The sequence below is a fragment of the Aulonocara stuartgranti genome, assembly GCF_965226115.1.
Source record: "Aulonocara stuartgranti genome assembly, chromosome: 9".
NCBI lineage: Eukaryota > Metazoa > Chordata > Actinopteri > Cichliformes > Cichlidae > Aulonocara > Aulonocara stuartgranti.
Window position 1 is genome coordinate 23,247,484 of NC_138960.1, and position 23,144 is coordinate 23,270,627.

The 23,144-nt window shown below is 39.4% G+C and overlaps 1 long non-coding RNA gene across 1 annotated transcript; it reads left to right on the forward strand.

The window, feature by feature from the left end:
• Nucleotides 1–6,593: 6,593 nt before the first annotated feature.
• Nucleotides 6,594–8,654, forward strand: LOC309714544. The gene is made up of 3 exons (XR_014278963.1): nt 6,594–6,608; nt 8,421–8,526; nt 8,616–8,654. It is a non-coding gene; the product is annotated as an uncharacterized lncRNA (long non-coding RNA).
• The last annotated feature ends 14,490 nt before the right edge of the window (nt 8,655–23,144 follow it).

A 23,144-nucleotide genomic window follows, 5' to 3' on the forward strand; every position in this document is an offset into this window, starting at 1 on the left:
ACATATTCATCGACCTTCTAAAAGAGGAGCTACTGTAAACCTAATTAACTTGTTTCATTTTTTGAAAGGGCACCTGCATTAAACAAGCCGAGCTACTGGAGACTTTCTTCCAAACTCCACCATAAATCATCAGCAGCAGCTATTTCATCTGATTGAGCTGCTGCAATGAGCCTGAAGTTTGCCTGTGCTGCGGGGAATGCATTTGCGGCAAGTCTCATAAATGCCAAGTTCTTTGGGCACTAAGAATAAATATCGCAACCACTCTCTAAATTTACCACATAATTGGGGACTTTCCCCGTCTGCACAAGATCTCGTTGTATCCTCCTCCCACCTTGCATGTACCACTACAAATGAATCCATCTTTAAGGTGATGAGGTGTAGAAATATAAGAGGATGAGCCACATATAAAACCTGCCAATGCATATCATTAAAAACTCCTTTAAAATATTGACAATAACAAGTAAAATAAACTATTGATCAAGATGCATGATGAATGTAATATTTCAGGAATCCTCTTGCATCCCAAACTAGAGTTTGTATTCTAGTACAATTAGACGCTGCAGTCACAATTGAAAGTTGAAAGACATCAGTATGCAGTAGAAAATGTGGTGGTGAAGTAGAGCTCTTGCTGGAGGCCTTCTCCTGTGCCTTTGTGGGGTTTCTCTGGGTATCCAATCTAGAATCACATGCATGTCCTTGCATGTGATTCTAGATTGGCCATATATGTTAAATGTGCATTACATTTTGCCCTTGCCCTTGTTTTTCTATGCTTCCCTGACTTAGTTCTGCTGGACGTCTCATTGTGAGTTAAAAGGGAGTTCTTTCTTCCCGCTGTCACCAAGTGCTTGCTCATCGTCAGATTTGTACATTTTTTGTAAAAATTTAATGAAATTGCAATATAAGTAAATTCAAATTCAGTACAGTGTACAATAATTTTAAGTAGTCTGTACTATCGTCGTAATTTTGTTGAAAAACAATTAATTTTCCCCCATCTTGCAACAGAAGTATGCTGAACGTTTCAAGCTGCGGGCCAAGTTATAAAGTGGATTAATCTTTTTCACATCTTTTTTAATTCTTCTCATTTCCCCAACTTTACAGAAGGCATATAGTAGGGATTTAGAGCAGTTTATTGCTAAGGTTTGTGGTTATACAAGTTGTCTTTTGTGATGTTTCCAACTTTATAAGGTCACATAGGCCTGCAAATTTTTATGGTATTTATTTTTTCTTGTAAGCTACAAAGAGAGGACTATCTTTATTGCATTTATATTGATATAATAAAAGGACAATTGAATATAGCCACACCACGAAAAGAATATAGCATACATGTGATATAAGATAGGGAAATATAGTCTGTGGACAGTGACAACAGTTTTTAAGTGGCAGACACATTGATTTGGTTGTTTTTAAATATCTGCACAGCTCTTGTGTCAATAAACAAGCTATATCATAGATTGCGTGGTCTAGCCATGTGTATTATAGTCACAAATGCAATTTTTATTTATTTATTTTTATGAGAAAGAAGATGTCTGGCTCTGGTACATGCAGTAGTGCTGTGTATGCAACTTCCTGACGCGACAGTGCACAGAAGGCTCCACTCAGCAATCAACATTGGAGTATAAAAGCTTTGAAGACTAGCTGGCCAGCCCCACCAGCCAGCTCTGGCACTGTTATAAGTGCTTCCTTATTTGAGGGCGGCTATAGCTCAGGAGAAACAGTGGGTTATTTGCTATAATCATAGCTCCTCTAGTCCATGTGTCAAAGTATCCTTGTGCAGGAAATAGTTGCCCCTTGGGCACTGGGGCAACTGTGCCCTGAATTGCCCCAGTGCAGTGACAATGATACATAAAAGCGCTGGGTGAACAAGAATTGTAGTAGAAAGGGTATTACCTCTGTAAAGCACTATGTGACTGGCTCTCATCTTAAAAAGCACTACATGAATACATTTTAATTATTACTTACTTAATAACTAACAGTCTTTTCTTTTTTAACCATTTGACTTTTTTCAGCTTTGAGGATTTGTTGCAAACTTTTTGTTTTAGGTTTTTGATGGACACATCAGTCTACTTTTCTCTTTAATTGAAACCTTTAAAAAATACAGTTTTATTTGTAAACACTTTTTAAATTGTTACTCCCCATCCCCTAGGACCTTTTGATGAGTCTAACAATTTGGGGGCTTGTCTGGAATTCGGACTTGGGACCAGGTACCTGGGATCCAACATTACATTGACACAAACCATATAAAAATTTTCACACAAAGCAGTGTGGCTTTGATTGATTTATAGATTTGCAAATAATGAGTTAGCACACTTAAATTGTATGGAAACACCTCTAGTAGCAAACAAAAGAGGCATTAATTGGCATGAGACGTAATGCTATCGTAATGACAGCCACATATATTTATTTTATTGCATTTCCATACAAATAAATACACTTATACACATATCAGTCATACAGAGATCAGCAATGCAAAGCAGGTATACGGATGCATGCTGATTATAGATGTGAGCTGATCAAACCCCCAAAAAGCAGATTGTATGTGTTAGGTACAACTTCACCTACTTCTAAAGTAGCGTAATGGGACCAATACTGACGTGCACTGGTCTGGCAATAAAGTAAAAAAAATCCTCACCTGCATGAATGTTCAAAACCAAAGCCAGGAAATCACAGAAACTGCTAAATATAAACATTACAGAGCATGTTTACCTTAGCGTTGTGTTACTGACAGAAAATTAATGGTTACATAAGTGTCCTGTTGGGTTAGAGGATTAGGCTGTTCACATGACATCACATCAACTATGTATACCTATGTACCTTTGTCTAACGTAATTCCCCATCTTTCTGTCCCTTCATTAAATGTTAACCCTCTACTCTCCACACATACACTCATATAAAAAAAAAAAAAAAGCAACCCCAAAACAGGTCACACGTGACAAAGCTCACACTGCCTTTCCACAACAATGTTCAGTGATTAGCTCCAGTCAAACAACACCAAACAATTTGATTTCAGTTACTGAAAATAACATCTCCTGAAAGCAACTCACTTACCATAACTCATGTACTTCAAAGCATGTAGAAAGACTGCCAAACATGCATCATCTCTTGGTTTCTTGTTGTAATTTTCATGTGGGATGAAAGTAAAGTAGCAAAACTTATTTGCATCTGCTGTGGCAAAGGTAGGTGCAGCCACAGGTGTTTTTCCTTTCCATTAACTGTCTCATGAAGTGAGCCTCAGCTTTGATGGTTACTATTTGAAAGTAAGCCGCTGGTTACAACATAAACCCGATTCCTACAATAATAAATAGTCTGCACATTTATAATCATGATTTCCTTCCACTAATGAGAAGTTACAATGAGTGTGTCTTTTTGTTTTTTGCCTGCAGCGCACAATGAATTAGTAACTTGTAAATCTTTGATTGTCACCACTTAAATCCATTTCCCATTGCACACTGTGTGCACAGGAGCCTTTGATAGACACCTTGTAAACTGTTGCGTGATCAGAAAGTTAGAACTTGAGTAAAGTTAAGGATCCGAGTGATATAGAAAGGAAAACAAAATGCAGTGATATTCATCTACTCTATCTACCAAGATATGCATTCTCTCAGTGCCACATTTATTCCGCTGGAATGTAATTTATATACTGCTGTTAATTTACATAAGCTCCTGCAGGAGGGGCTCGTACTGAAATGTTCCCCTGACCCGTGCTCGTCATGTTAAGTGCGACGCCGGGTAACGTTTCTGCATGGCTTGCATCGATTCACTCACATGCGTGGGGACAGAACGGGAGGATCCAGTGGGAAGAGTGACAAGCTACTGGCTGTTTGCCTGCTCGGTCTTCACTGCCAAAGTAAACAGGTGAGCTTCTCATCTTTTCGCACCTCTGCCTGCTCCTGACAGGGAATCACATGGAAGAGAATCAAGAAGAAGCACACCAGACAATACGGACGATGCTTTGGCCTACTTACAAGTCGCAAAGGTGTTTTGATAGACTCCCCTGACTCAAGCTGGCTATTTAAAATAAGCCATTTTTGTATGGAATAAAAGAACGGCTAGATTTCAAAATGCTTTAGAAGTGCCAGAAGATTAAGGCTAGAAAGGCGTAGTGCGAACGTGTTTACATTCCTGTATGATGTCCCACTCCAAGTATCTCATTTGACACCACAAATCAATTTTAGGAGAGATGAAGTGGAGAAGGGCCCGTGAAATTCAAACATTCCTCTGATGTATATTGCAATTTGCTTAACCTTTTGATACGGTCAATAGGGCTACGTCGCTCACAGCTAGATGGCTTTTTGTTTATTTTCCCCTCAACATTTGTCACATACTTGTGCTGAAAAACAGGCTGCCGCAGCTGCCCCGCTGGGAACCCAAGATGTCATACAAGCGCCGCAATACCTGGCCATCACAGACTGACAACCTTTGAACTGTCAGCCTTGAAATGACTGAATCCGCTGAGGCTAAACAAGACGTGTCAGGCTAAACAAGCTGGCGTGTAAGCAGACAGTTCAGGTCATGCAACATGGGAACCACAGACTACATCTTTATCAAGAACCTGTGTGACCATGCAGAGATTTACTCACCTCCGTGCACACACCCTCCACTGTACACTCACATCTTACTCGTGCAGCAGAGACTTCAAAAGGAACGTGGAGATAAAACAAAATGAATTGCAGACACATCAAGCCTCCCATGCCCTTTAAAGCTTAATTATACCTGTTGGGGTGATGAGAGACACATCACAGAACCTAGTGATTAATAAACAAACGCCGCATCCCATAAAGTGCCTGACAAGTCCCTGCTTATCACCCCTCGCACTCACAGTCTGGGCTCAGGTGGAGTGCACATATCAAAGTATATCAAACGGTTAGCCCAGCCTTGGCCAAGAATCAACCCTTATACTCCCTGTTCTGCTCTCCTGGTCATCTTTCCCAGTTCACCTGTCTGTCTGACGGCTGACGAGAGCATCATCCAGACACGCGCTCCACAGCAGCGGTGTCAGTCCACGCTTTCATCTTTCATTGCTAGTCCCAGATCACTCGGCCGGAGGCTTTGTACCTGCCGACATTGTAAGTGTCACATTTGCTGGGGTTTTGTAAACAGACACACCTTTTGTGGAAGATGATGTGAATGAGATGAAGTTACTAACTGCTGGAACTCTGCGGCTGCTGCTGAAGGAAGGGGCTGAGGGCATATTAGATTGCACCGTTTTGAAAGGAAAGGGATACCCATCCACTGGGATCCAAAGTCGCTGTGAGCGCAGTGAGTGCACAGCCAAAAATCAGAAAACACCACCAATGAGACAATAAGAAGTGTGCAAAAATATTTATCAAGCTCATTTATCTTGAGTCACGCAGCTTCTTTTCAGTACAGAACAACATAAATCACGGTTTGTGATATTTCTAAGATCTCCTCTGATCACATCTGTACAGGTGTGATCTAGAAACAACAAGTGCAGATTACAATAACAGTGGCAACACCGACGGAACGCGATGGTTTCGGTTTAACTTTTTAATGTAAACTTTAAATTGATATGAATGAACAGTAACCATGAACACAGACTGAATGAGGACATTGGACCCAACTGTTTGTTATGTTGTCAGACTTCTGGTATTTCTAAAGCCCCCCTCCAGTCACTGTGTTATTACACTCTTGGCGATGCATGCGTCTTTTAAGCTGCTTTAGCCAAACAAATGTGATTTAGCCTAATCATTTCACTCAGACAAGTTGGGATTGTTCGGCGGGTTTTTCCACTGACCATTTTGTTTTATCTGCCTCAAAGACTGTTGATATTCACCTTCTTAAGGCCGACTTGTTTTTAAGTTTCGGGTTTAAAGAAAAAAAAAAAACTGCGCCCATGAAGAATCCTACAATGTCCTGACTTCACTTAAAAGCAACATTTTAAAGCTACAGTAACCTTTTTGTTTTGTATAAACAATGGATGAAATGATTTGAAGAGCGAGGCTTGAGAAATATGAAGTATTACCACACTCCGCAGGTCCCTAAAAGACTGAAAAGTATTTAATCATCTTTCAGCTCATTATTTTGAGTTTATAGTTGGCATAATTATGTCTTGGATTAGTATCAAAGCTCCCAATGACCCATTGTTTAGCCACAGTAGGCAGCTTTATTTATTTTAAAAATACAAAAAACCAGATAAACCCGTGTACACTACACATCCACCACCAAACAACAAAATACCTGTGCTCCTGTACCAATATGACATCTACATGTGCAAATTATGGAAAATACTGTACTTTGTGTTGCAGATTAATTGCCAATTGCATTAATATTGCTAGTGAGACAGAACACGATTCTGCAAAAAGTACTCTTTGGTAAATTGACTCAGTTTCTACAAGGGTTGCCTTTACGGTTTGGCTAATGCCAGTTTAACTGTCTAAAGTAAACTATTCCTGTTTAAAAATTACACGTGTAAGCTCTATACAAGCGTAGCTTAAATTGTTCTGAGATATAATGTGCATATCAAATGCTATTTGGTGTCACATGACAGCTACTGTCATAACTACTGTCTATTAGGAGAGCTGGTGTGTTGTATTGCTGTGGACTGGTGATAGACTTGGACCAAATGAGAGGGCTGACAGAGACGCTATAAAGTGTGGTATAGTATAAATGGTGATGTCTTACCATTGATTTAACTAATGATGAGTGCTCCGAGTGCAACAATAGTAATTTTGTCATAAAGCTGTCAGCAGTTAATCAATCTGTTAAGGGTTTTCCTCCTGCAATGTAAGATTTATTAAAAGTTCATGCAGGCGTGTTCAGGCATGCTCACAGTCTGGCTACACAAAGCAAGTCTAAATGTTTCACAAGTACTTTGATGTTCCTATTTGTCACGATCTCCATTATTATTTCATACAAGCTACTTACTGAATGGTTTAAAATTAAGGTGACATAATTAGGCTTATTTTCCACATGTGGACATAATGACATAATTTGTTTCTTTACTCACCTGTGTGATTTTTCTTTTGCCTGGAGTTTGAATATTTCGTCTGAGCTCCTCAGGCTGTTGCTCATAAAGCCAAGACTTGCACTGTAGATGCCTTTAGGACTTTCAAGACCTGTTGGTACATCTGCCAACAATAGGGATTTCCCCAGTTTACACAACTCCAAATCAGTTATCTGTAAAGATTTAGCCTCATTGTTTCCTTTTTTGAGGATTCCTGCCAGTAAAGATTTTGAGGGTTGTTACCTCAGCATCTTTTAACTGAGCCGACTTAATCTTAATGCAATTATTGTAAGGAGCATTGCTCACAGAGCTGTTTTATAATTGCATCCCTTTTCCCGTTAAAATATATTACTGTAAACTGGTGGTATGGCTGATATAAGCCTTTGAAAATGCTGGAGTTTGTGAACCTTGCAGTTTTCCTAGGAAAAAAAAATCACCTCTTTCAATGCAGTTATTGCAAACAAAGCGAGGCACTTTGATTTGTTCAACATGCCTCACACACAGAGTTAGAGTCAAGAGGCAGAATAGTAAAATTTAGTGATAAACTGAAAATAAATCTATATAATATTGCAAGAGAAGATCATCAAGCTCCAGAGTCATGCTTTCTACCTCACAAACACACAAGTTCATAAATTTTCAAATTCGTGACTCTTTGTGAGAAATATGGCATTCAATTAAACAATAGAGGTTGCACCTATAGAGTAGGTTAGCTTAGCATAAAGGCAGGAAATGTGCCCAAATGCAACCAAATGTGCTTGCTAAAGCCTTGATTATCCGCTTGAGTTACAGAGATGTAAATTATTAAAAAATACCAGACAGTAAGCTTAAGAGTACATGTGGATCACAGAGACAAAAAAACATGGACCTAGCTTACGGGCTGGAAAAACTAAGCTAACGCAGACATACCTTAAACCTGCATTCTATCTGAATGCCACCAGAGGGCGACAGCTGTGGTTGCAAAAAGACTTCCAATCAAATCTAACTGCATAAAATAACAGACTTCTGACGTTTTGTCTGTAAATACTTTAACACTGAGTGTAGGAGCTCAGTCACATAATAAATTAAGTCTTTTTAGCAAATCTTGGTCATACATTTCAAAAATGAGGGTTATCTAGGGTCTCCTCATTGGCTAAGGACCAGTCAATCACAAGTCCCTAGCCAATGAGACCATCCTTTCCAGTTTTTTTTAATCAACGGAAGCATCGGAAACACTTATCTGGAGGTTTCAATGCGGGACCCAACCAATGGATGACGCCAGTGTAGCTATGTCCACCCATTGTAATGTCTGACCACTTTTTTTTGTGATTGCATGCATGCGTGGAAGTGTGCCTCCGGTGGTGGGCTAAGCACACTTACAAGAAATATAACTACAATGGCTATTTAGCCATGGTGTTTCAAGCTGTGTCAACAAGCAGAATATAATCAACGCTTAACATGTTTGTGCACTGTTGCCGCACAGCAAGAAGGTCCTGAGTTCAATTCCATCATCAGGCCGGGATCTTTCTGTGTGGAGTTTGCATCTTCTCCCAGTGTTTGCGTGGGCTCTCTCTCTCTCCAGTTAGTGGGTATGGGTTAATTGATTAATCTAAGTTGCCCATAGGTGTGAATGTGGGAGTGAATGTGAGTGCAAATGGTTGTCTGACCCATGTGTTAGCCCTGCAACAGACTGGCGACCTGTCCAGGGTGTACCCCGCCTCTCGCCCTATGACAGCTGGGATAGGCCCCCCCGCGACCCTGAAAACGATAAGCGGAAGCGAATGGATGGATGGATGGATGGATGGCTTAACATGCTGTATGTGGTTTCTTTAAACCTGTTCTTAAAACATAAAGTGTGGAAACAAAAATAAGGTTATTTATTCATTTATTCATTTATTGCCAGCAGGCTTCTACAGGACCACATGACAAATGTTAAAAAAATACAAATTTAACATATTTAAACACATTTTAACTAAAGACCTCTGACAGTGGTCTTTAGTAACAATGGTAAGGGGATGTTTTTAATTATTTTTTACTGTGTTTAAGCCAACAAGAAACCTTTTTTTCTACTATTTTAATTGATCATGTCATCCTTACCTGATTCATTCATCATCCAGCAATCTTATATAGGTGAAGTAAACATGAAAAAAAAATCCACCCAAAAGCAGATTTTAATTTTAACTAATATTTATAATGACCTGTAAAATTATTGTTTTTGTTTTTAGTGCTTTCTCCTGGTGCTCTTACTTTGCCACTTTGAAGTCAGATATTAAAGTGCTTTTTAATGTGGTCATAGACTTCACATTTTGCCTTCCGACTGTAGTCAGCTCTTCTTAAATATATAGCCAGGGCTGTAATTTTTACAAGTTAAGGCAAAATGCACTCTAAATACAGTATCATAGTTTCAAATGGTTGGGATAACCATCTCATTTTGTATATATATCACCATTTGATATTCAGTCAGCCACGCTTTCTCTTATCTCTGGTGTTATTAAAATGTATAATCATAGATTTTGTGAATGAAACGGCTCAAAATGGCAGGTATGGAACATTTACTTAGAGTTGTTAGAGTTTTTTTATTTTATTTCATACTTGGCAAGCCCCCAAATTGAAATGTGTCATTGTAGAAGGAAGGTTGAACACAAACACAAGTGTAGTTTTATAAGAAAACAGAAACACACTGATAAACAAGAAGATGATGAAAACTCCTTTTCTGGAGAAATTAAATTTAAATTAAAACTAATGCAGATGAGGACAATTTCCTGTAATTTGTTCTATACAGTCGGTGTCAGTTGTTTTATCATCATCATTTTTGTTTTAACTCTCTGTTGTGTTTCTAGCCCGGTGTGTTTCTTAAAGTCTATAAATGTGAATGTTTTGACAGGAAGTTTCTCAAAATAACCTTTTATAAAGAGAAGCTTTCATGCTTTCATGTATTTCAAGCCTTCATCTGCTTAAAAAAAAGCCTTAAAATTTTAAGCTTTAAAGCTGAAAGCTGAAAGCCCTCTTGAGTCAAACCCTTTTCTGCTGCTTATTAAGTTTTGTCTGCAGGTCTCATCGGACGAGCAGATGATGAATAGGAGGGAGAACATTGGTCACTGGGCGCGGACCACCACGAGCTCCCCTCTGAGTCTCCTCCACAGATATGAACTGCTGAGATGTTATGAGAACAGGATAGCTCTCAAGACGCTTGCCTTTCACTCCTGAGATGGTGCGTAAACAGAGCAGGGGCCGACAGATGGGCCTCAGCAAACTGGTCCCGTTGACCCTTTAACCCCACTGTCCAGCACTCTCCTCATCTCTACAAGAAAACGCAGAGGAATTCCAAGGAGATTATCATCCTTTATGTCCTCGGGTTTGCTGCCGATTGCGGGTGGTGCGTATACAGAATACACAAGGAAAGCACATTCCCAGGATCCTGGAGTAGCGATAAGGCTACATCTTGCTAAAACTCGTGAAAGCGACAAACATAAAGAGGAAATAATGTATAATATCTAATGTGTTTTTATGAGCTATAGGTATGACTCTAAGGTGAGACATGACAAGTGGGGGTTTGCTGAGCTGCTAATTTAAAATGAGGCTTTGTAGTTTAAACAAATACCGTGCTTTCCTTATATAGTAAAACGTATTTTGGGTGCAAGTTCAGCTACTGTTTACCTGTTCGCATCATATCTATAGAGAGAGATAATGAGAGAGTCGTCTGTCTGAGTGAAGGATTTGAACTTGCACGGTGAGACACAAGAAAGAAGAGACTAGCAATTTGGAAAATTATCACTTCAGATTGCCTGAAGCTATACTTTTGTATATTCTTGTTCTTATTTTCAACCTATTTCCTGGTATAAGCAGAGCCTGCCCAGGGTTTAAGGAGTTAGTAGCTGCTGCAGGATGTAAAGAGGCAGTTTCATTCATAATTTCCTCTGCATAGTATTATTTGGGCTTTATTTTAAAGTGGCACCCTGTGTGCACAAACACACACACACACATGCACACTATATTTTTCACTTACAGGTAACTGTCTTTCTTAGTGTTTGTGTTAGCAGATGATTCTACTTTTGCAGAGCTGCTGTTTGTAGTTGTGCACAGCATCTGCTATGCAGTCCTGTAGGCTGCATAGCCCATACTACATATTGCTTTTAGCTTAGTAGTATTTTTCTGATCTTAACTAAAGTTTAAATTTCTTTTCTTTTTATGTTTTCTACCCCTTGAGCTGAGGTTAATGATGAATTTTATTTGTCAAAGAGGAAAATCTTCAGTTCTTTCCCTGATCTGATGGAAGGGGGACGAGTAGATACAGTAAACCTTCCCTAAAGGTTCGCTGATGTTCATAATTTTATGACAAAATCATATCTTCACTTATATTAGTGATGATAATTTTTCCTCACAACATTTTAGGACAATAACTGAAAATACTCGGTGGATATATACAAATATGATCTTTTGTTTTATGGCTTTAGATACAATCCAAAGCCACATCGCGTGTTTTGGGAGTTGGTGATGAAAACAGTTTATGTTTTGTTTTTATATAATATAGAAATATGTATATTTTAATAAAATTGAAAGGAGAAAATGATTAAGTCATTTTCTTAACTTTGAAGGACCTTTTTTTTACAGAGTAGTTATCAAGTTACCATGAAACTATCGTCTACTTAGCGGTGATGCTACTCTGCTGCGTGTGCTGTCTCTATGACAACAGTACTGTAATGGAGACAAATTTTGGTGTTTTTTTTCTGTGACTTATAGAACTGCAACATGGCTTCTTTGGAAATCCCATGTTACCTTTTTCCTGATATGAAAACACACATATAAAGTTGCAAAGCGCTGCTAAAACGATCTCTACTGCTGAAACTGCTGCTTGGCATCCACCCTAACTACAGCATGTAGCTGCTTTGTAAAGTAACAGTCCCTTATTCTAAGGTGCATTAGTTCGTTAATACACCTTCATTTTTGCTGTTATGGAGAAACATAGTGTCTTTGTGTAGCATAGTTTAAACCTTTACTGATCTGTGCAGAGAGGAATTTTTGGCATTCCTTGTTAAATTTTAATCTGCTTTGCGTTTTTTTCTTCTTCTTTCATACAAGCACAGGGAAACAAATCAGTATAAGCTGGTCAGGTCAGCATTGTGGTTTGTTTTCCATGCCCACTTCCAGGACTTAAACCGCTGTGAGAAATGAATGAGAAGTGATCCAGTTGTACTTGTTAAAACAGAAAACAAAGGGCTAAAACCAGAAAGGCTTCTGCTGAGAAGCAAACAGATGAAGCAGGTAGAAACACGTTGCAAAGATGTTCACAGATTGTGCGCGGTGCTCAAACTCAGTGTCCTTCGGTATCGATATTTTTCGTCTGGCATGAGCATTCACTCGAAGTTTTAAAGGAAAGCACACTTACTTATATAACAATGCTGATTAACAGAACATTTCCCTTTTGTAGACCGCCACAAAGAGCGACTCTAGCGTCTCTGTGGCTGAGTCACCACACAGCTTGGGCCCCATTCATGTTTTTCCCATGTTGCAATTTACTCACTGAATTAGGCTTCGACCAAAAAAGTGTTTCAGTCCCAATTATCATCTGGCAAGGAAGAGAGGCGGTCTGACAGGGGTGGGGGGTGACATACTTAAGCCTTTTCACTAGTGCTGCCTTGTTTCCCCTGTTACTCTCCTTGAGAGAGTAATGTGTTTCCTCACACAAAAGGAGGATCTTCAGAGATATGCCAAGAGTCTGGAGAGTGTGTTTGCTGGACCTGTGAAGAGACCTCTTTAGGAGGCTTTGAGGACAATGGAGCATGGGCACCGGCCATGGTTTACTTTGTCCACGCCAAGCATTTCACACGCACCCAGGGCAACAGCCGGTCTGAGCAAAGGCACAACATTAGTCTGAGATATTGAAAGGCCTTTTTCATCTTTGTCACCCAATCAGTGCAATGATCGCTCCAAGGGAGTTATGTTTGACCAGCACGTTTTTTCCCCCCTTAACACTCTTCACATTCTTTACCTACAAACTATTTCCCCATTGAAAGGTAATATTTGAGCTCTTTTTGATTATAGTTTTATGTCGCTTACAGAAACAGTTCAGATTAAAAGACCGATTCGGTGTGAGTTGGTCATTTTGGTTGATGTCTGCCCTCTCTTGTATGTAATGCAACAAAATAATAGCTAAAAAGGAAAACCCAAAGAGTTATCCTTTGAGAAATCAGGCCCTGGTTACTCTATCAAATCCACAAAGGGAACATCCCAGTATCTCCAAAACCGGGCAGCTCACAGTAAAACAATCTAGCTGGATAAACAGTACAGCAGACCTGATGAAAAACGGGGATATTTGATTTGCAGGTGAGCGGTCCCCTTTGCACGTAGAACTAAAATGGCACAGTAATGAATCAAACTAATAACAGGAGGATGTTTTTCATTGTGCAGCTAGAACTGCCTCCTGCACCGCTTGATGTGCTTTGTAACTCATAAATATTGAGGAGCAATCAAGCAGAGTACGTAACGCCGACAATGAACGCATCAAAATACAGATTCAGAATTGCACGAAAATAAAAATAAGAGTCTGCCAGAGCCTTTTTATGCACACGGTTGATTTTATAGTGACAGCGTCATTGTGATACATAAAAATAATGGATCAGAAGCCTTATTGTGTTGCTCCATTTTTATCATTTGCATCTAAATTGCTATAACTAAAGCTCTACGACAATTATCATTTATCGTTTTATTGATAATGATCACAAATTTATTCAGTTCCTTCTAAATTTGAGGAACATACCACGTTGACAAGGCCAGAGGAATGCCAGTTTGAATGATCTGCAGCTGAAACCGAGGCGGCATCCAATACATCATCATTATAGCTGAAGTTTCCAATCTCTCCTGTGTTTCCAATCTCAGCCTGCTCTATTTGCCCCACCACATTGTTCATATCTCAATGGCTAGGCTGTTGTTGCTATAGCAATATGTGGATCTGTCAAAGGGCCCAGGTTGCTCCTAATTCAAGTATATGGCACCTTATAGTAGATGTTTTAAACAGTCTTAGCAATGTGTTATAATAGGAAGACAAGGGGGGACAAATTACATGGCATTGACTAATACAGAAATGTGTATTTCTTTCTTTGGTGAGGTATCTCAAAATGTGAAAAAAATTATATATTTAGACATGAACAGCATTGCTATTTGTGAATGCATATATCCATTTTAATTTGGTAATCTACTAATTTAAATAATATTTATCATACTTTATGATGTCCAGTGGAAAATATTGTCTGTCCCTTAATAAAAATCCTGTAGAGCAAGACTATACAGTTCCCAGTGCATCAGTCACTTGAGACTTTGTTATGAAGAAAGCTTGATAACGGTGGCAGCAGAGCTTTTAGGAAAACACAGCCAGGTAAACCACAGACTCTGAGCAGCAGCAGCATTTCCAGCCAATGTTGTGTTAAATATTAATCTCACACACTTTGGAAGCAGCATTCTTGCGAGAGGCAACGTGTGGAATGCAACATTAAGCCCCGAAACTGTACTTCCTGGCTGCGAGCGCAGGTATTCTGGGAAGGCCTGCGGATTCTTTTTACCCTCTGTCTCTCAACAGGTGGCTCTCCCTTCCTGATCCCTAAATTACTGCTCTAACGTGAGACCCTCCACGAGGGATGGTTTTGACAAATATGATTGCACTCGCTGAATTCTACCTTTAATTTAAGTCAACAATGCATGGTGACAGCCGCCACTGACATTTGGACTTTGGCTCTCGAAGACCATTAAGTTCATGAGGTGAAGGTGTGACTGTGTCTTGTACCTAAACAAATAATAGCCTAATGGATCACATGGTACGTGTCTTGAGCAAGCATGTGCAGGCAGATCTGTTGTAGCCCTTGAGAAATTTCTTGATATAAGCCCCACTTGCCAGACCACATAATTAGCTTTTGACCTACATTTCTCCCCAAGCTCTTTGTGCATAAGCTACAGGTCAGTTTCACTGGAGCTGTGACTCGACACTTCAAGCAAATCGTTCGAGTCTGACCAACTTGAATGGAGGGCAAGCTATTTCTAAATGTTTGCCAAACAGAAGTGTAGCCTTCTTTTCACAAGTAACAGCTGTTTATGCTCGTGTTCCCTCACAGCAAGTTAAAAGGGCGTTTGTGCATGACTCACTGCAATTGTAAATGCTAAAAGATAAGTTCCTAAGATTGAAAATCCTCCTTTTGATGATGTGATGATGTGGGTGGACAGGTCCTTGAATGGCGTTCTACTGTATGTAGTTTCTAATAAAGTGTCTGCATTAATATGTTCCTTCTGATGCTGTGCAGAACACAGACAAGGCATAGCGGTAACATAAAACCGTCTAACGTGACATGGCATGGCATAATGTAAAATGACATTTAATGGCGTAATTACATGACAGAAATCACATAAATACTGGAGCCTCAAAACAGTATGTGCAGCCATGGAAGAAGAAAGAACACCCTCTGTCAGTTCTAAGGTTTTACAATGAAAAATGATCTCACCATTATTAGGTCTTAGAATTAGGTGAATACAACCTTAAATGAACAACACATGGCATAATACATCGTGGTGACATTGAGTCGAAGAAGCAGAAGCACTAAAAGAAAAACTAAGCGCATCCAATCATTTAGTAGCTTGTCGAACCACTTTTATTACTTTTATCACTTGAAGTGATCATTTTTTGTGTAGCTTTATCAGTCTCTCACTTCATTGTGGAGAGATTCTGGCCCACTCTTCTTTATGGCGTTGCTTCAGTTTATTGAGGTTGTAGGCACAACATTTCAATCAGGTTGAGGTCTGGACCGTGACTGCGCCATAACCCTAACTCCTCGATTCTTCTCTTTTCAGGCAACTCTGTTGTAGATTTGTTGTTGACCCAGTTTGGGCCAAGCTTTATCTGTCAGACAGACGGCCTCATATTTAACTCTAGAATACTTTAGTATACAGAGAAGTTTATGATTGATCAGTGACTGCAAGGTGTCCACGTGTGGCTGCAAAACAAGCATAAATCTTCACCCCTCCACCACCGTGCTTGCTGTTTCATGGCCGAACATCTCAACTTTTTTCACATGTAATTTTGCAATCGAAAATGGTGTCATAACATTTTTCCAGATCTCAGAGCAGCAACAGTTGCTTCTCTAAGATCTTTGCTTATGCCTTTCCTTCTTGGCATTGTGTTAACACACACCTCAGAACAGCAAACTGACAAACCATCTGCTTTCATACAGGTGCTCACACTTTGTGACGATCAATTAATTAATCAGGTGCATTTGATTAGCAGCACCTGGCTACTTTTAATGCCAGTGGAAAATTCTTCTGCATTTTGGGTAATTTTCTGTTAAATAAATGAGGGCATGATATAATAAATCATGTGCTAAGGTTTATCTGAGGTTATATTTACCTAACATTAAGTCCTGATAAGGATAATATGATTTTTATTATATCCTGATATGTGAACCTTAAAAGTGTAAAAGGGCGTATCTCCTTTTTTACTCGCCTGTATTGAAAGCTCATCAGGGGCTCAGCTTTAACAATATGTGTTGTTCTACTTAGTTCACTGATGGGTTTCATTCATTTAAACAAACAAATGATATTATTATAATTAACTTTGATGTAGGAGCCGCCGCCAGATCAGGAAAACTGTAGTAACGTTTTAAAATAGAGCAGGAATTCAGGAAAACTAATAATATATCAAGTTAATTCAATTTAAATTACATAATATTTATTAAAACAACGCTCATAAATCACATCTACCTTTCAGATTTTGAATATTCCAACAAGGTAATTATATTGTTTATATAGTAATAATATTTCTTCTTGTCTAAGAAATGATTTTGCAGTTTCTCCACGTACAGTTTATGTATGCAAATTTACATATAACCTTGCACCGCTCGCAGAGCCACTAGACGAATGGAGGAGAAAATGAAGACATAACTCGCTGCATTTCTACGATAATTTAGAAATTCATGATGACGCTTGACAATTCACCATGGCACAGCCTAGTTTTTAATCTATTTATGCAGGAGAATGCTGATAGTCTGTGTAATCCCAGCTGAACTCTTGCGGTGAAAGAAGATGCGGGCCTTACAGCAGCTTAATGCCATGATGATGTGTTCCGCTGCTGATGAGAGAAGGCTAAGCAGTTTCTGTATGGATGGTGGAAATGTTGGGGTTCCCTGCTTGGAGGGATGGGGAGGGGTCACAGGATGACATGTGCTGCAGAATTCATACTGTTCTTAATGTTCTCACCATAGAAAATAAAGGATGTGAAAAAAGAAAAGACAAAGTAATTCAGGTCTCTTTTGTATAAAATCCTCCCAAGAGCTACTCAGTCCATGATTTCATTATCAGTCCGACTTACACTAATCCTCTCAGAGTGGAGTTGTCCCTTGTTAGATGTCTATACGTGGGTATCAAAAAAACTCTGGGTGTCAATGGGTAAAAGGGACAGGAGCATCCAATATCCCCAAAGTTTACTTGTGTATGCATGTGTCTGTGAGGCTGTGCAACTGTGCATGTTGACAAATGAGCGTAGACGTGTTCGCTTGCGTTTGTGTGTGTGTGTGCGTGCATGCGGGGGAATGCTGAATGCTTTAGATCACCCCCAGACGCTCAAGACGTGTTTTGATTTCCCACTTCATGGAGGACGTGAGAGTAATCCCCTCAGGATTCCCCCTCTAGAGGTCTTTAGCTGCCATAAGCCACTATTCAACAGGCAAAACCCAACATGGGCTCTATACAGCCTGCTGGCGTTACTGGATGGTTGGGGAGGGGAAAAGGCTTAATCTGCCCTTGTGGCTAACCTGTTGCTGAAAAGAAACCTGCGGGGAAGGCAGCCATGAGACTGGATTTGCAGACAAAGAATATTGTTCATCTTCTGGCTGAATTGAAGGAAATCTAGGAAGGATTTGTAAGCCGGGGACTGAAGGATAGAGATGTTAAAGTTGATATCTTATCAATCACCCCAATTGCTTTTGAAATGTTTTTATTCATATGTTAAGCTTCTCACAAAAAATGATGCACCTGCAAGAAGGCAGTCATGGTGATTCCCAGCTTTAAATCCCAGTAAACAATTAACATACTTTGCATTCTTTTCATTTTACATGCTAAAGGACACAGCCAGTATGACTGTATTTATTTGTCTTGGGCAAACACTGCATGCTTTAGCAGATCTTTTCTCACATGTTACTTAAAGCTATTAGCATTACATAATACATTATTTTAACCTTCTCTAGCATGTAAGAAGTATTGAAAAATGTAATAATTATATTAATGTAAAATTAGCCGAATCATCTGTGACAATACACAGTTTTCCTTAACTTTCCAAATAAAGCAATTTCATGCTTATGTGGCAGTAGGATAGCAACCAGTAGTTTGCAACCAAAGAAAGAATATAAGTAAAAATAATGTAATCACAATACCTTTAACGATATACTCAGTTTCCCGAAAGGTCTTTGATGACATTTTGCCACATCTTCAATCTTTGTGATACACGGCTCTTGAATTCTACAATTTATTCATATTCATATCTTGCATGTCTTCCTCCCACCTCCCGAAGACATGCAGTTAGTGGGGATAGATTAACTGTAACTCTAAATTGCCCATAGGTGTGAATGTGAATGGTTGTCTGTCTCTATGTGTTAGCCCTGGCAACCTGTCAGGGACCAAGGTGTACCGTGCCTCTTGCCTTAAGACAGCTGGGATAGCCTCCAGCCCCCCTGCATCCCTGACAAGGATAAGTGGAGGAGAATGGATATCTGGATAATATTCATATAAGTATTGGTGACCGATCAGATCTTCCTGTGTTCTCTCCGTAAACATTTTGGATACCTGACAGATACATAATCTTGCATACTGTTGGATCATTCCAGATAGGACCTTGTTGTCCAAAGACAACTTTTGAAAATGTCACTATTTAAGAAAACGTAAAATTAGATTACAGTAAATATTCATCATTAAATATTCATATATTAGTTATAAATGATAAACATGGGGGCTGAAGTTAACGTTGATTGCATTATTCAAATTACTTTTTGTTAAAAGTTGAGTGTTGAATCACCAACAACCCACTTTTCTTTCAAGGCTTTGTCTACATTCTTCTGGTTGTTCATTTACATGGATCACAAACTATATAAAAGATGGACACGGCCATTGTGATGGCATTCACTGGTTTGTATGGTGCTTCAACATTAGCAGTTTTTGTGCAAAAAACCTCCCAAAACAACAACAACAACAACAACAACAAAAAACTGCAAACAAAGCCCATTCTTCTTGGTCTGTTCTTACAGGTAACTGCACGGTGAGACAAAATTCTTGTCAAATGACTTCTTTCAACAAAAGAAAACAAAAGAAAACCCTCCAAGGTCAAGAAATCCAGTTTGATGACTCGAAGCTGCTCGTGTTGGCATGTGGCTGTTGGTCAAAGTGTACACACCCTTCACTTTAAGCCCTAAAAGGGTGTGTTAAAAAAAATATCATCCCATGTCCACGTGAGTCTGTGGGGATTGGCTCGTGTTTGGGCCTCACCTCAAGTGACCTCACAAGAAACTGCAGATATTTTCAATCCTGCGCTGATTTAATTTTTAAGCCCCAAATTTTCTTTTCTTTTTTGCTTTACAGGGGGGGGGATCTAAACTATGGTCCTATGTGGGATTTAAACTCCAGTCTCTTGGGTGAAAGTCTATGGTGGCCCTGAAAGGTGAAATGGTCTGCAACTTAAGAGGACACCAACAAATAGAAAAATGCTGCAAAAGCTAAAAAAGACAAACAACCAAAAAACACTTTCATTTTCTTTGATTTGTTTCTTTAACTTTTTGTGGCATTTTTTTTTTCTATTTCTGATGTGTTTTGTCTGATTTTGTGGCATTTTTCTGTTTGTTCATGTTTTTCTTTTTAAGTTTCAGTCCATTTGACCCTTCAACGCCACTATAAAGTTCATCCTAAGGTGGACTATACCTTGAAAGAATAAACAGTCATAAAGAGGTGCTGTTCTTGCATAAGTCTTTTTGTCACCAAGGACTTGGTTATATAGTATCCGCATATTTCCTGTTCACAATCCTCTAAGATGCCATGCTTAGCTGTGGATAAAGTCTGTTCCCTGCATAAGTGCATTTAGGTATAAGTGAGTCACACAGAGCCGAAGTGATTATGGATCAACTTGCTTTTTATCGGAGCATATATGATGTAACGGACGCCAAAATTAAGAGAAAGACTTTAAGATAAAATGATTTCTTCAGTTGTATCTGGCGCGTTTGCCAAATTCTCCTGCCATTCAAGTAAATCCAGATGATACACTAATGCCCTTTTAAGTGCTTGATCTGAAGGCAAGTATTGTTAAGAATAATAACATGGATGTGGGATGGATAACACTGACAAGGAATTAGGTGACCTGAATGTGATGCAGTAGCATGCCCTCCTTTCCAGCCAAAAGATTCATGTCACATTGCACATATTGGCGGATTACTGGCTAGTTTAAAGAGCTTAAGATGAGTTCCTCTGGTGTGTGATCACGTCTGAGCAGTGTGCCCTATAATGCTCCACCGAGACAAAAAAAAGGTCCTTTTGCACTGGCTCTCTGGCCGTCTTACTCTTAAGGCCTCTCCTCAATTGGCTGTCTAAATGGCTTTGTGTGACAGCTACGCAGCGCTGATTGCAGCCAAGTCACATGATGTTACCATGGAAATGGCAATCAGGTTACACCATTTGTGCTACACTTATACCTGCAATAAATGCATGCATTCATAGCTGCAGGTTTAATAGAAAATGGCCATGCTATTCAAAGGAAAAGGTCAGTGCACTCAGATTACAAAAATGCACATTTTTTTACTTACTCTTAGCTAGTTCTAATGATGTGGACGGTTTGGGCTTAATTTATTCAGGATTTGAGAAAAGCAGTGGTGATACTGTGATTATTACAGTTAAAGTGTTCAAATTAACATTTTTTTTCTACCTTGTAGCCATGTTGTCTGGGTTAAACCACAAAATACACCTTCTTCATGGGGCAACTAGTTATTTTTCACAGTTTAAAAACATCCATCTATTCATCCATTTTCTTTTGTTTATCCAGTTCAGGGATGCGGTGAGGTTGGAGCCCAGAGTATACCTACTGACAGGTCTCACCAGTCTGTCACTGGGCTGAAAAAACTCCACTACATGTTTTTAAGGAGACCTTTTCCTTTACTTTCCAATATCCAGCTGATTCAGTTCCAAAATGGTCTTTATTTATCCTAAAGTGGGCCTGGTGTAGTCCCTTGGTTCATCCACTATCTGTAACAAACTACTGCTACAGTTGTTACTGTGGGCTGTATGCCTAACATGACCTATCAATCTCCATACTCAGTGACATCATGCAGATCCAAGAGGACATCTCAGGCTATTCGTCGTCTGTTTTCTAAAAGGACAGGAACCTCTACAGATTGTACTTCTTTGCAATAAAAGCCAGGTAGAAAAAAAAAGAAGGTGTTTTTCAGTAGGCTCATATGCAGCATTTTGTTGGTGTGAATCAGTTGCAATCATACTGCGCTGTATGAGGCCAATGAACTAAAATAAGTGTAACTGTGCAGATTTTCCCTTTAGGGGTCGCCACAGCAGATCTTCTTCCTCCATCTCACCCTATCCCTTGCATCCTCCTCTGTCACACCAACCCTCTGCAAGTGTCCTCTGGCAGCTCTCTTCTTCAACATCCTTTGTCCAACACATCCTCTGCACATTGCAAATCACCTCAACCTCTCAGCAAGCCTCTCTAACTTCAAACTGCTGAACCTGCGCTGTCCCTCTGATATACTACACTATGATGCTATGATATGCTATGTGCAGATATTGCGTGGAATACAAATGAGATGCACTTTAAAGATGAATGCTCTGCAGACACATTCTGGATTAATTTATCATATTTAGCAGATGTGCTTTTAAAATATTACCTTATGATGTTATTAAAATAGGTGTTACCTGATGAGAGCCTGGTTCATTTTATACATGTTCAAAAATCTTGTTCTACATCCCATTTAATCTTATTGTTTGGCCTAAAACACAATTCCCTAGTAAGCCACTGACATATTGGAGTATGTATAATTCTTTATGTATTTGCTTTGGTGTCCCAGCTCAAAGAAAAACACTGTGCACGCATACTCACCTTGTTACGGCACATTTAAGGCATGAGTATAATCATTTGCTTGACTTTTTATCCAGAGGGAACCAACTTTAATAACTTATTGACTTCAATCTGTCAAATGACGAGTTAAGGTTACGGCATCATTGAATATTTGCATTCCAGACCATGTGAATATTTATTTCAGTGCATCATCAGGACTCAGCAAAGCCTCGCCAATCTTCTGAGAAGTCATCACTGCTGTGCTCAAGACAGGCTGGAATTGGCAGCGGTTTATTTGAGGTTGTCTGTGGGAGAAGGACAATTATCTTGTATGTCCTCAAGAGGTCTGGTATTGTAGAGAAAGGCTGAGTAAAAGAGATCAGAGAAGTACACACAGAAGTACATCTGAGGGCTTTGTAGATCCCAGGTATTACCAACTGTCTGAATTAACAGGATACACATACTTCACTAGACAGTCAACATGTCACGTCTTAACAGCGTTTGGCTTCACCTATGAGCCAAAATTCTTACATGAAGCCCCATGAGCTCCTCGCTGTTTCACAAGCTTAGATGAGGTCTTAAGCCTCAACAGAAGATGAATGCAGAGTGCTAAATTAATTTGAGGCATTTTCTTTTGTGCACTGACAAAAGCGACCAAGTTGGTGCTGGTTTCCATAGCTGATGACAGATCACTGGGCTGCAGTGTTTGCCCAGGTGTCAGGCCTCCCGCTGCAGACAGCAGAGGGTTTGTCCAGGTCTCCGAACTTTGCATTGCTGAAGCTTCTGTGCCTTAATTGTACAAATCGCCTCATTCAGCATAGTCATGAAAGAAACTCCTAAAATAATTGTGACAAAATACCAGTGTGACTCGTTGAAAGGTTGAAACATGCCCTGCATTCAAGACGTTTCAGGCTGCGAAAAAACAGGAAAAGACTTTTTCAAAACACTTTTCAAAGTAGTGTTTTAAAAAGTGTTTACACAAAAACTTCCAACCTTTAAAGTCTCACGAACTAACATTTGTTTAATATCCAGCTTTGTGTTGTGTATGCAGTGCTTTTAAGAACTGTACTTACACTCTTTCCAAACAACATTAATCAAGACTGTATTATAATTACTGTGCATTGTATAATACTG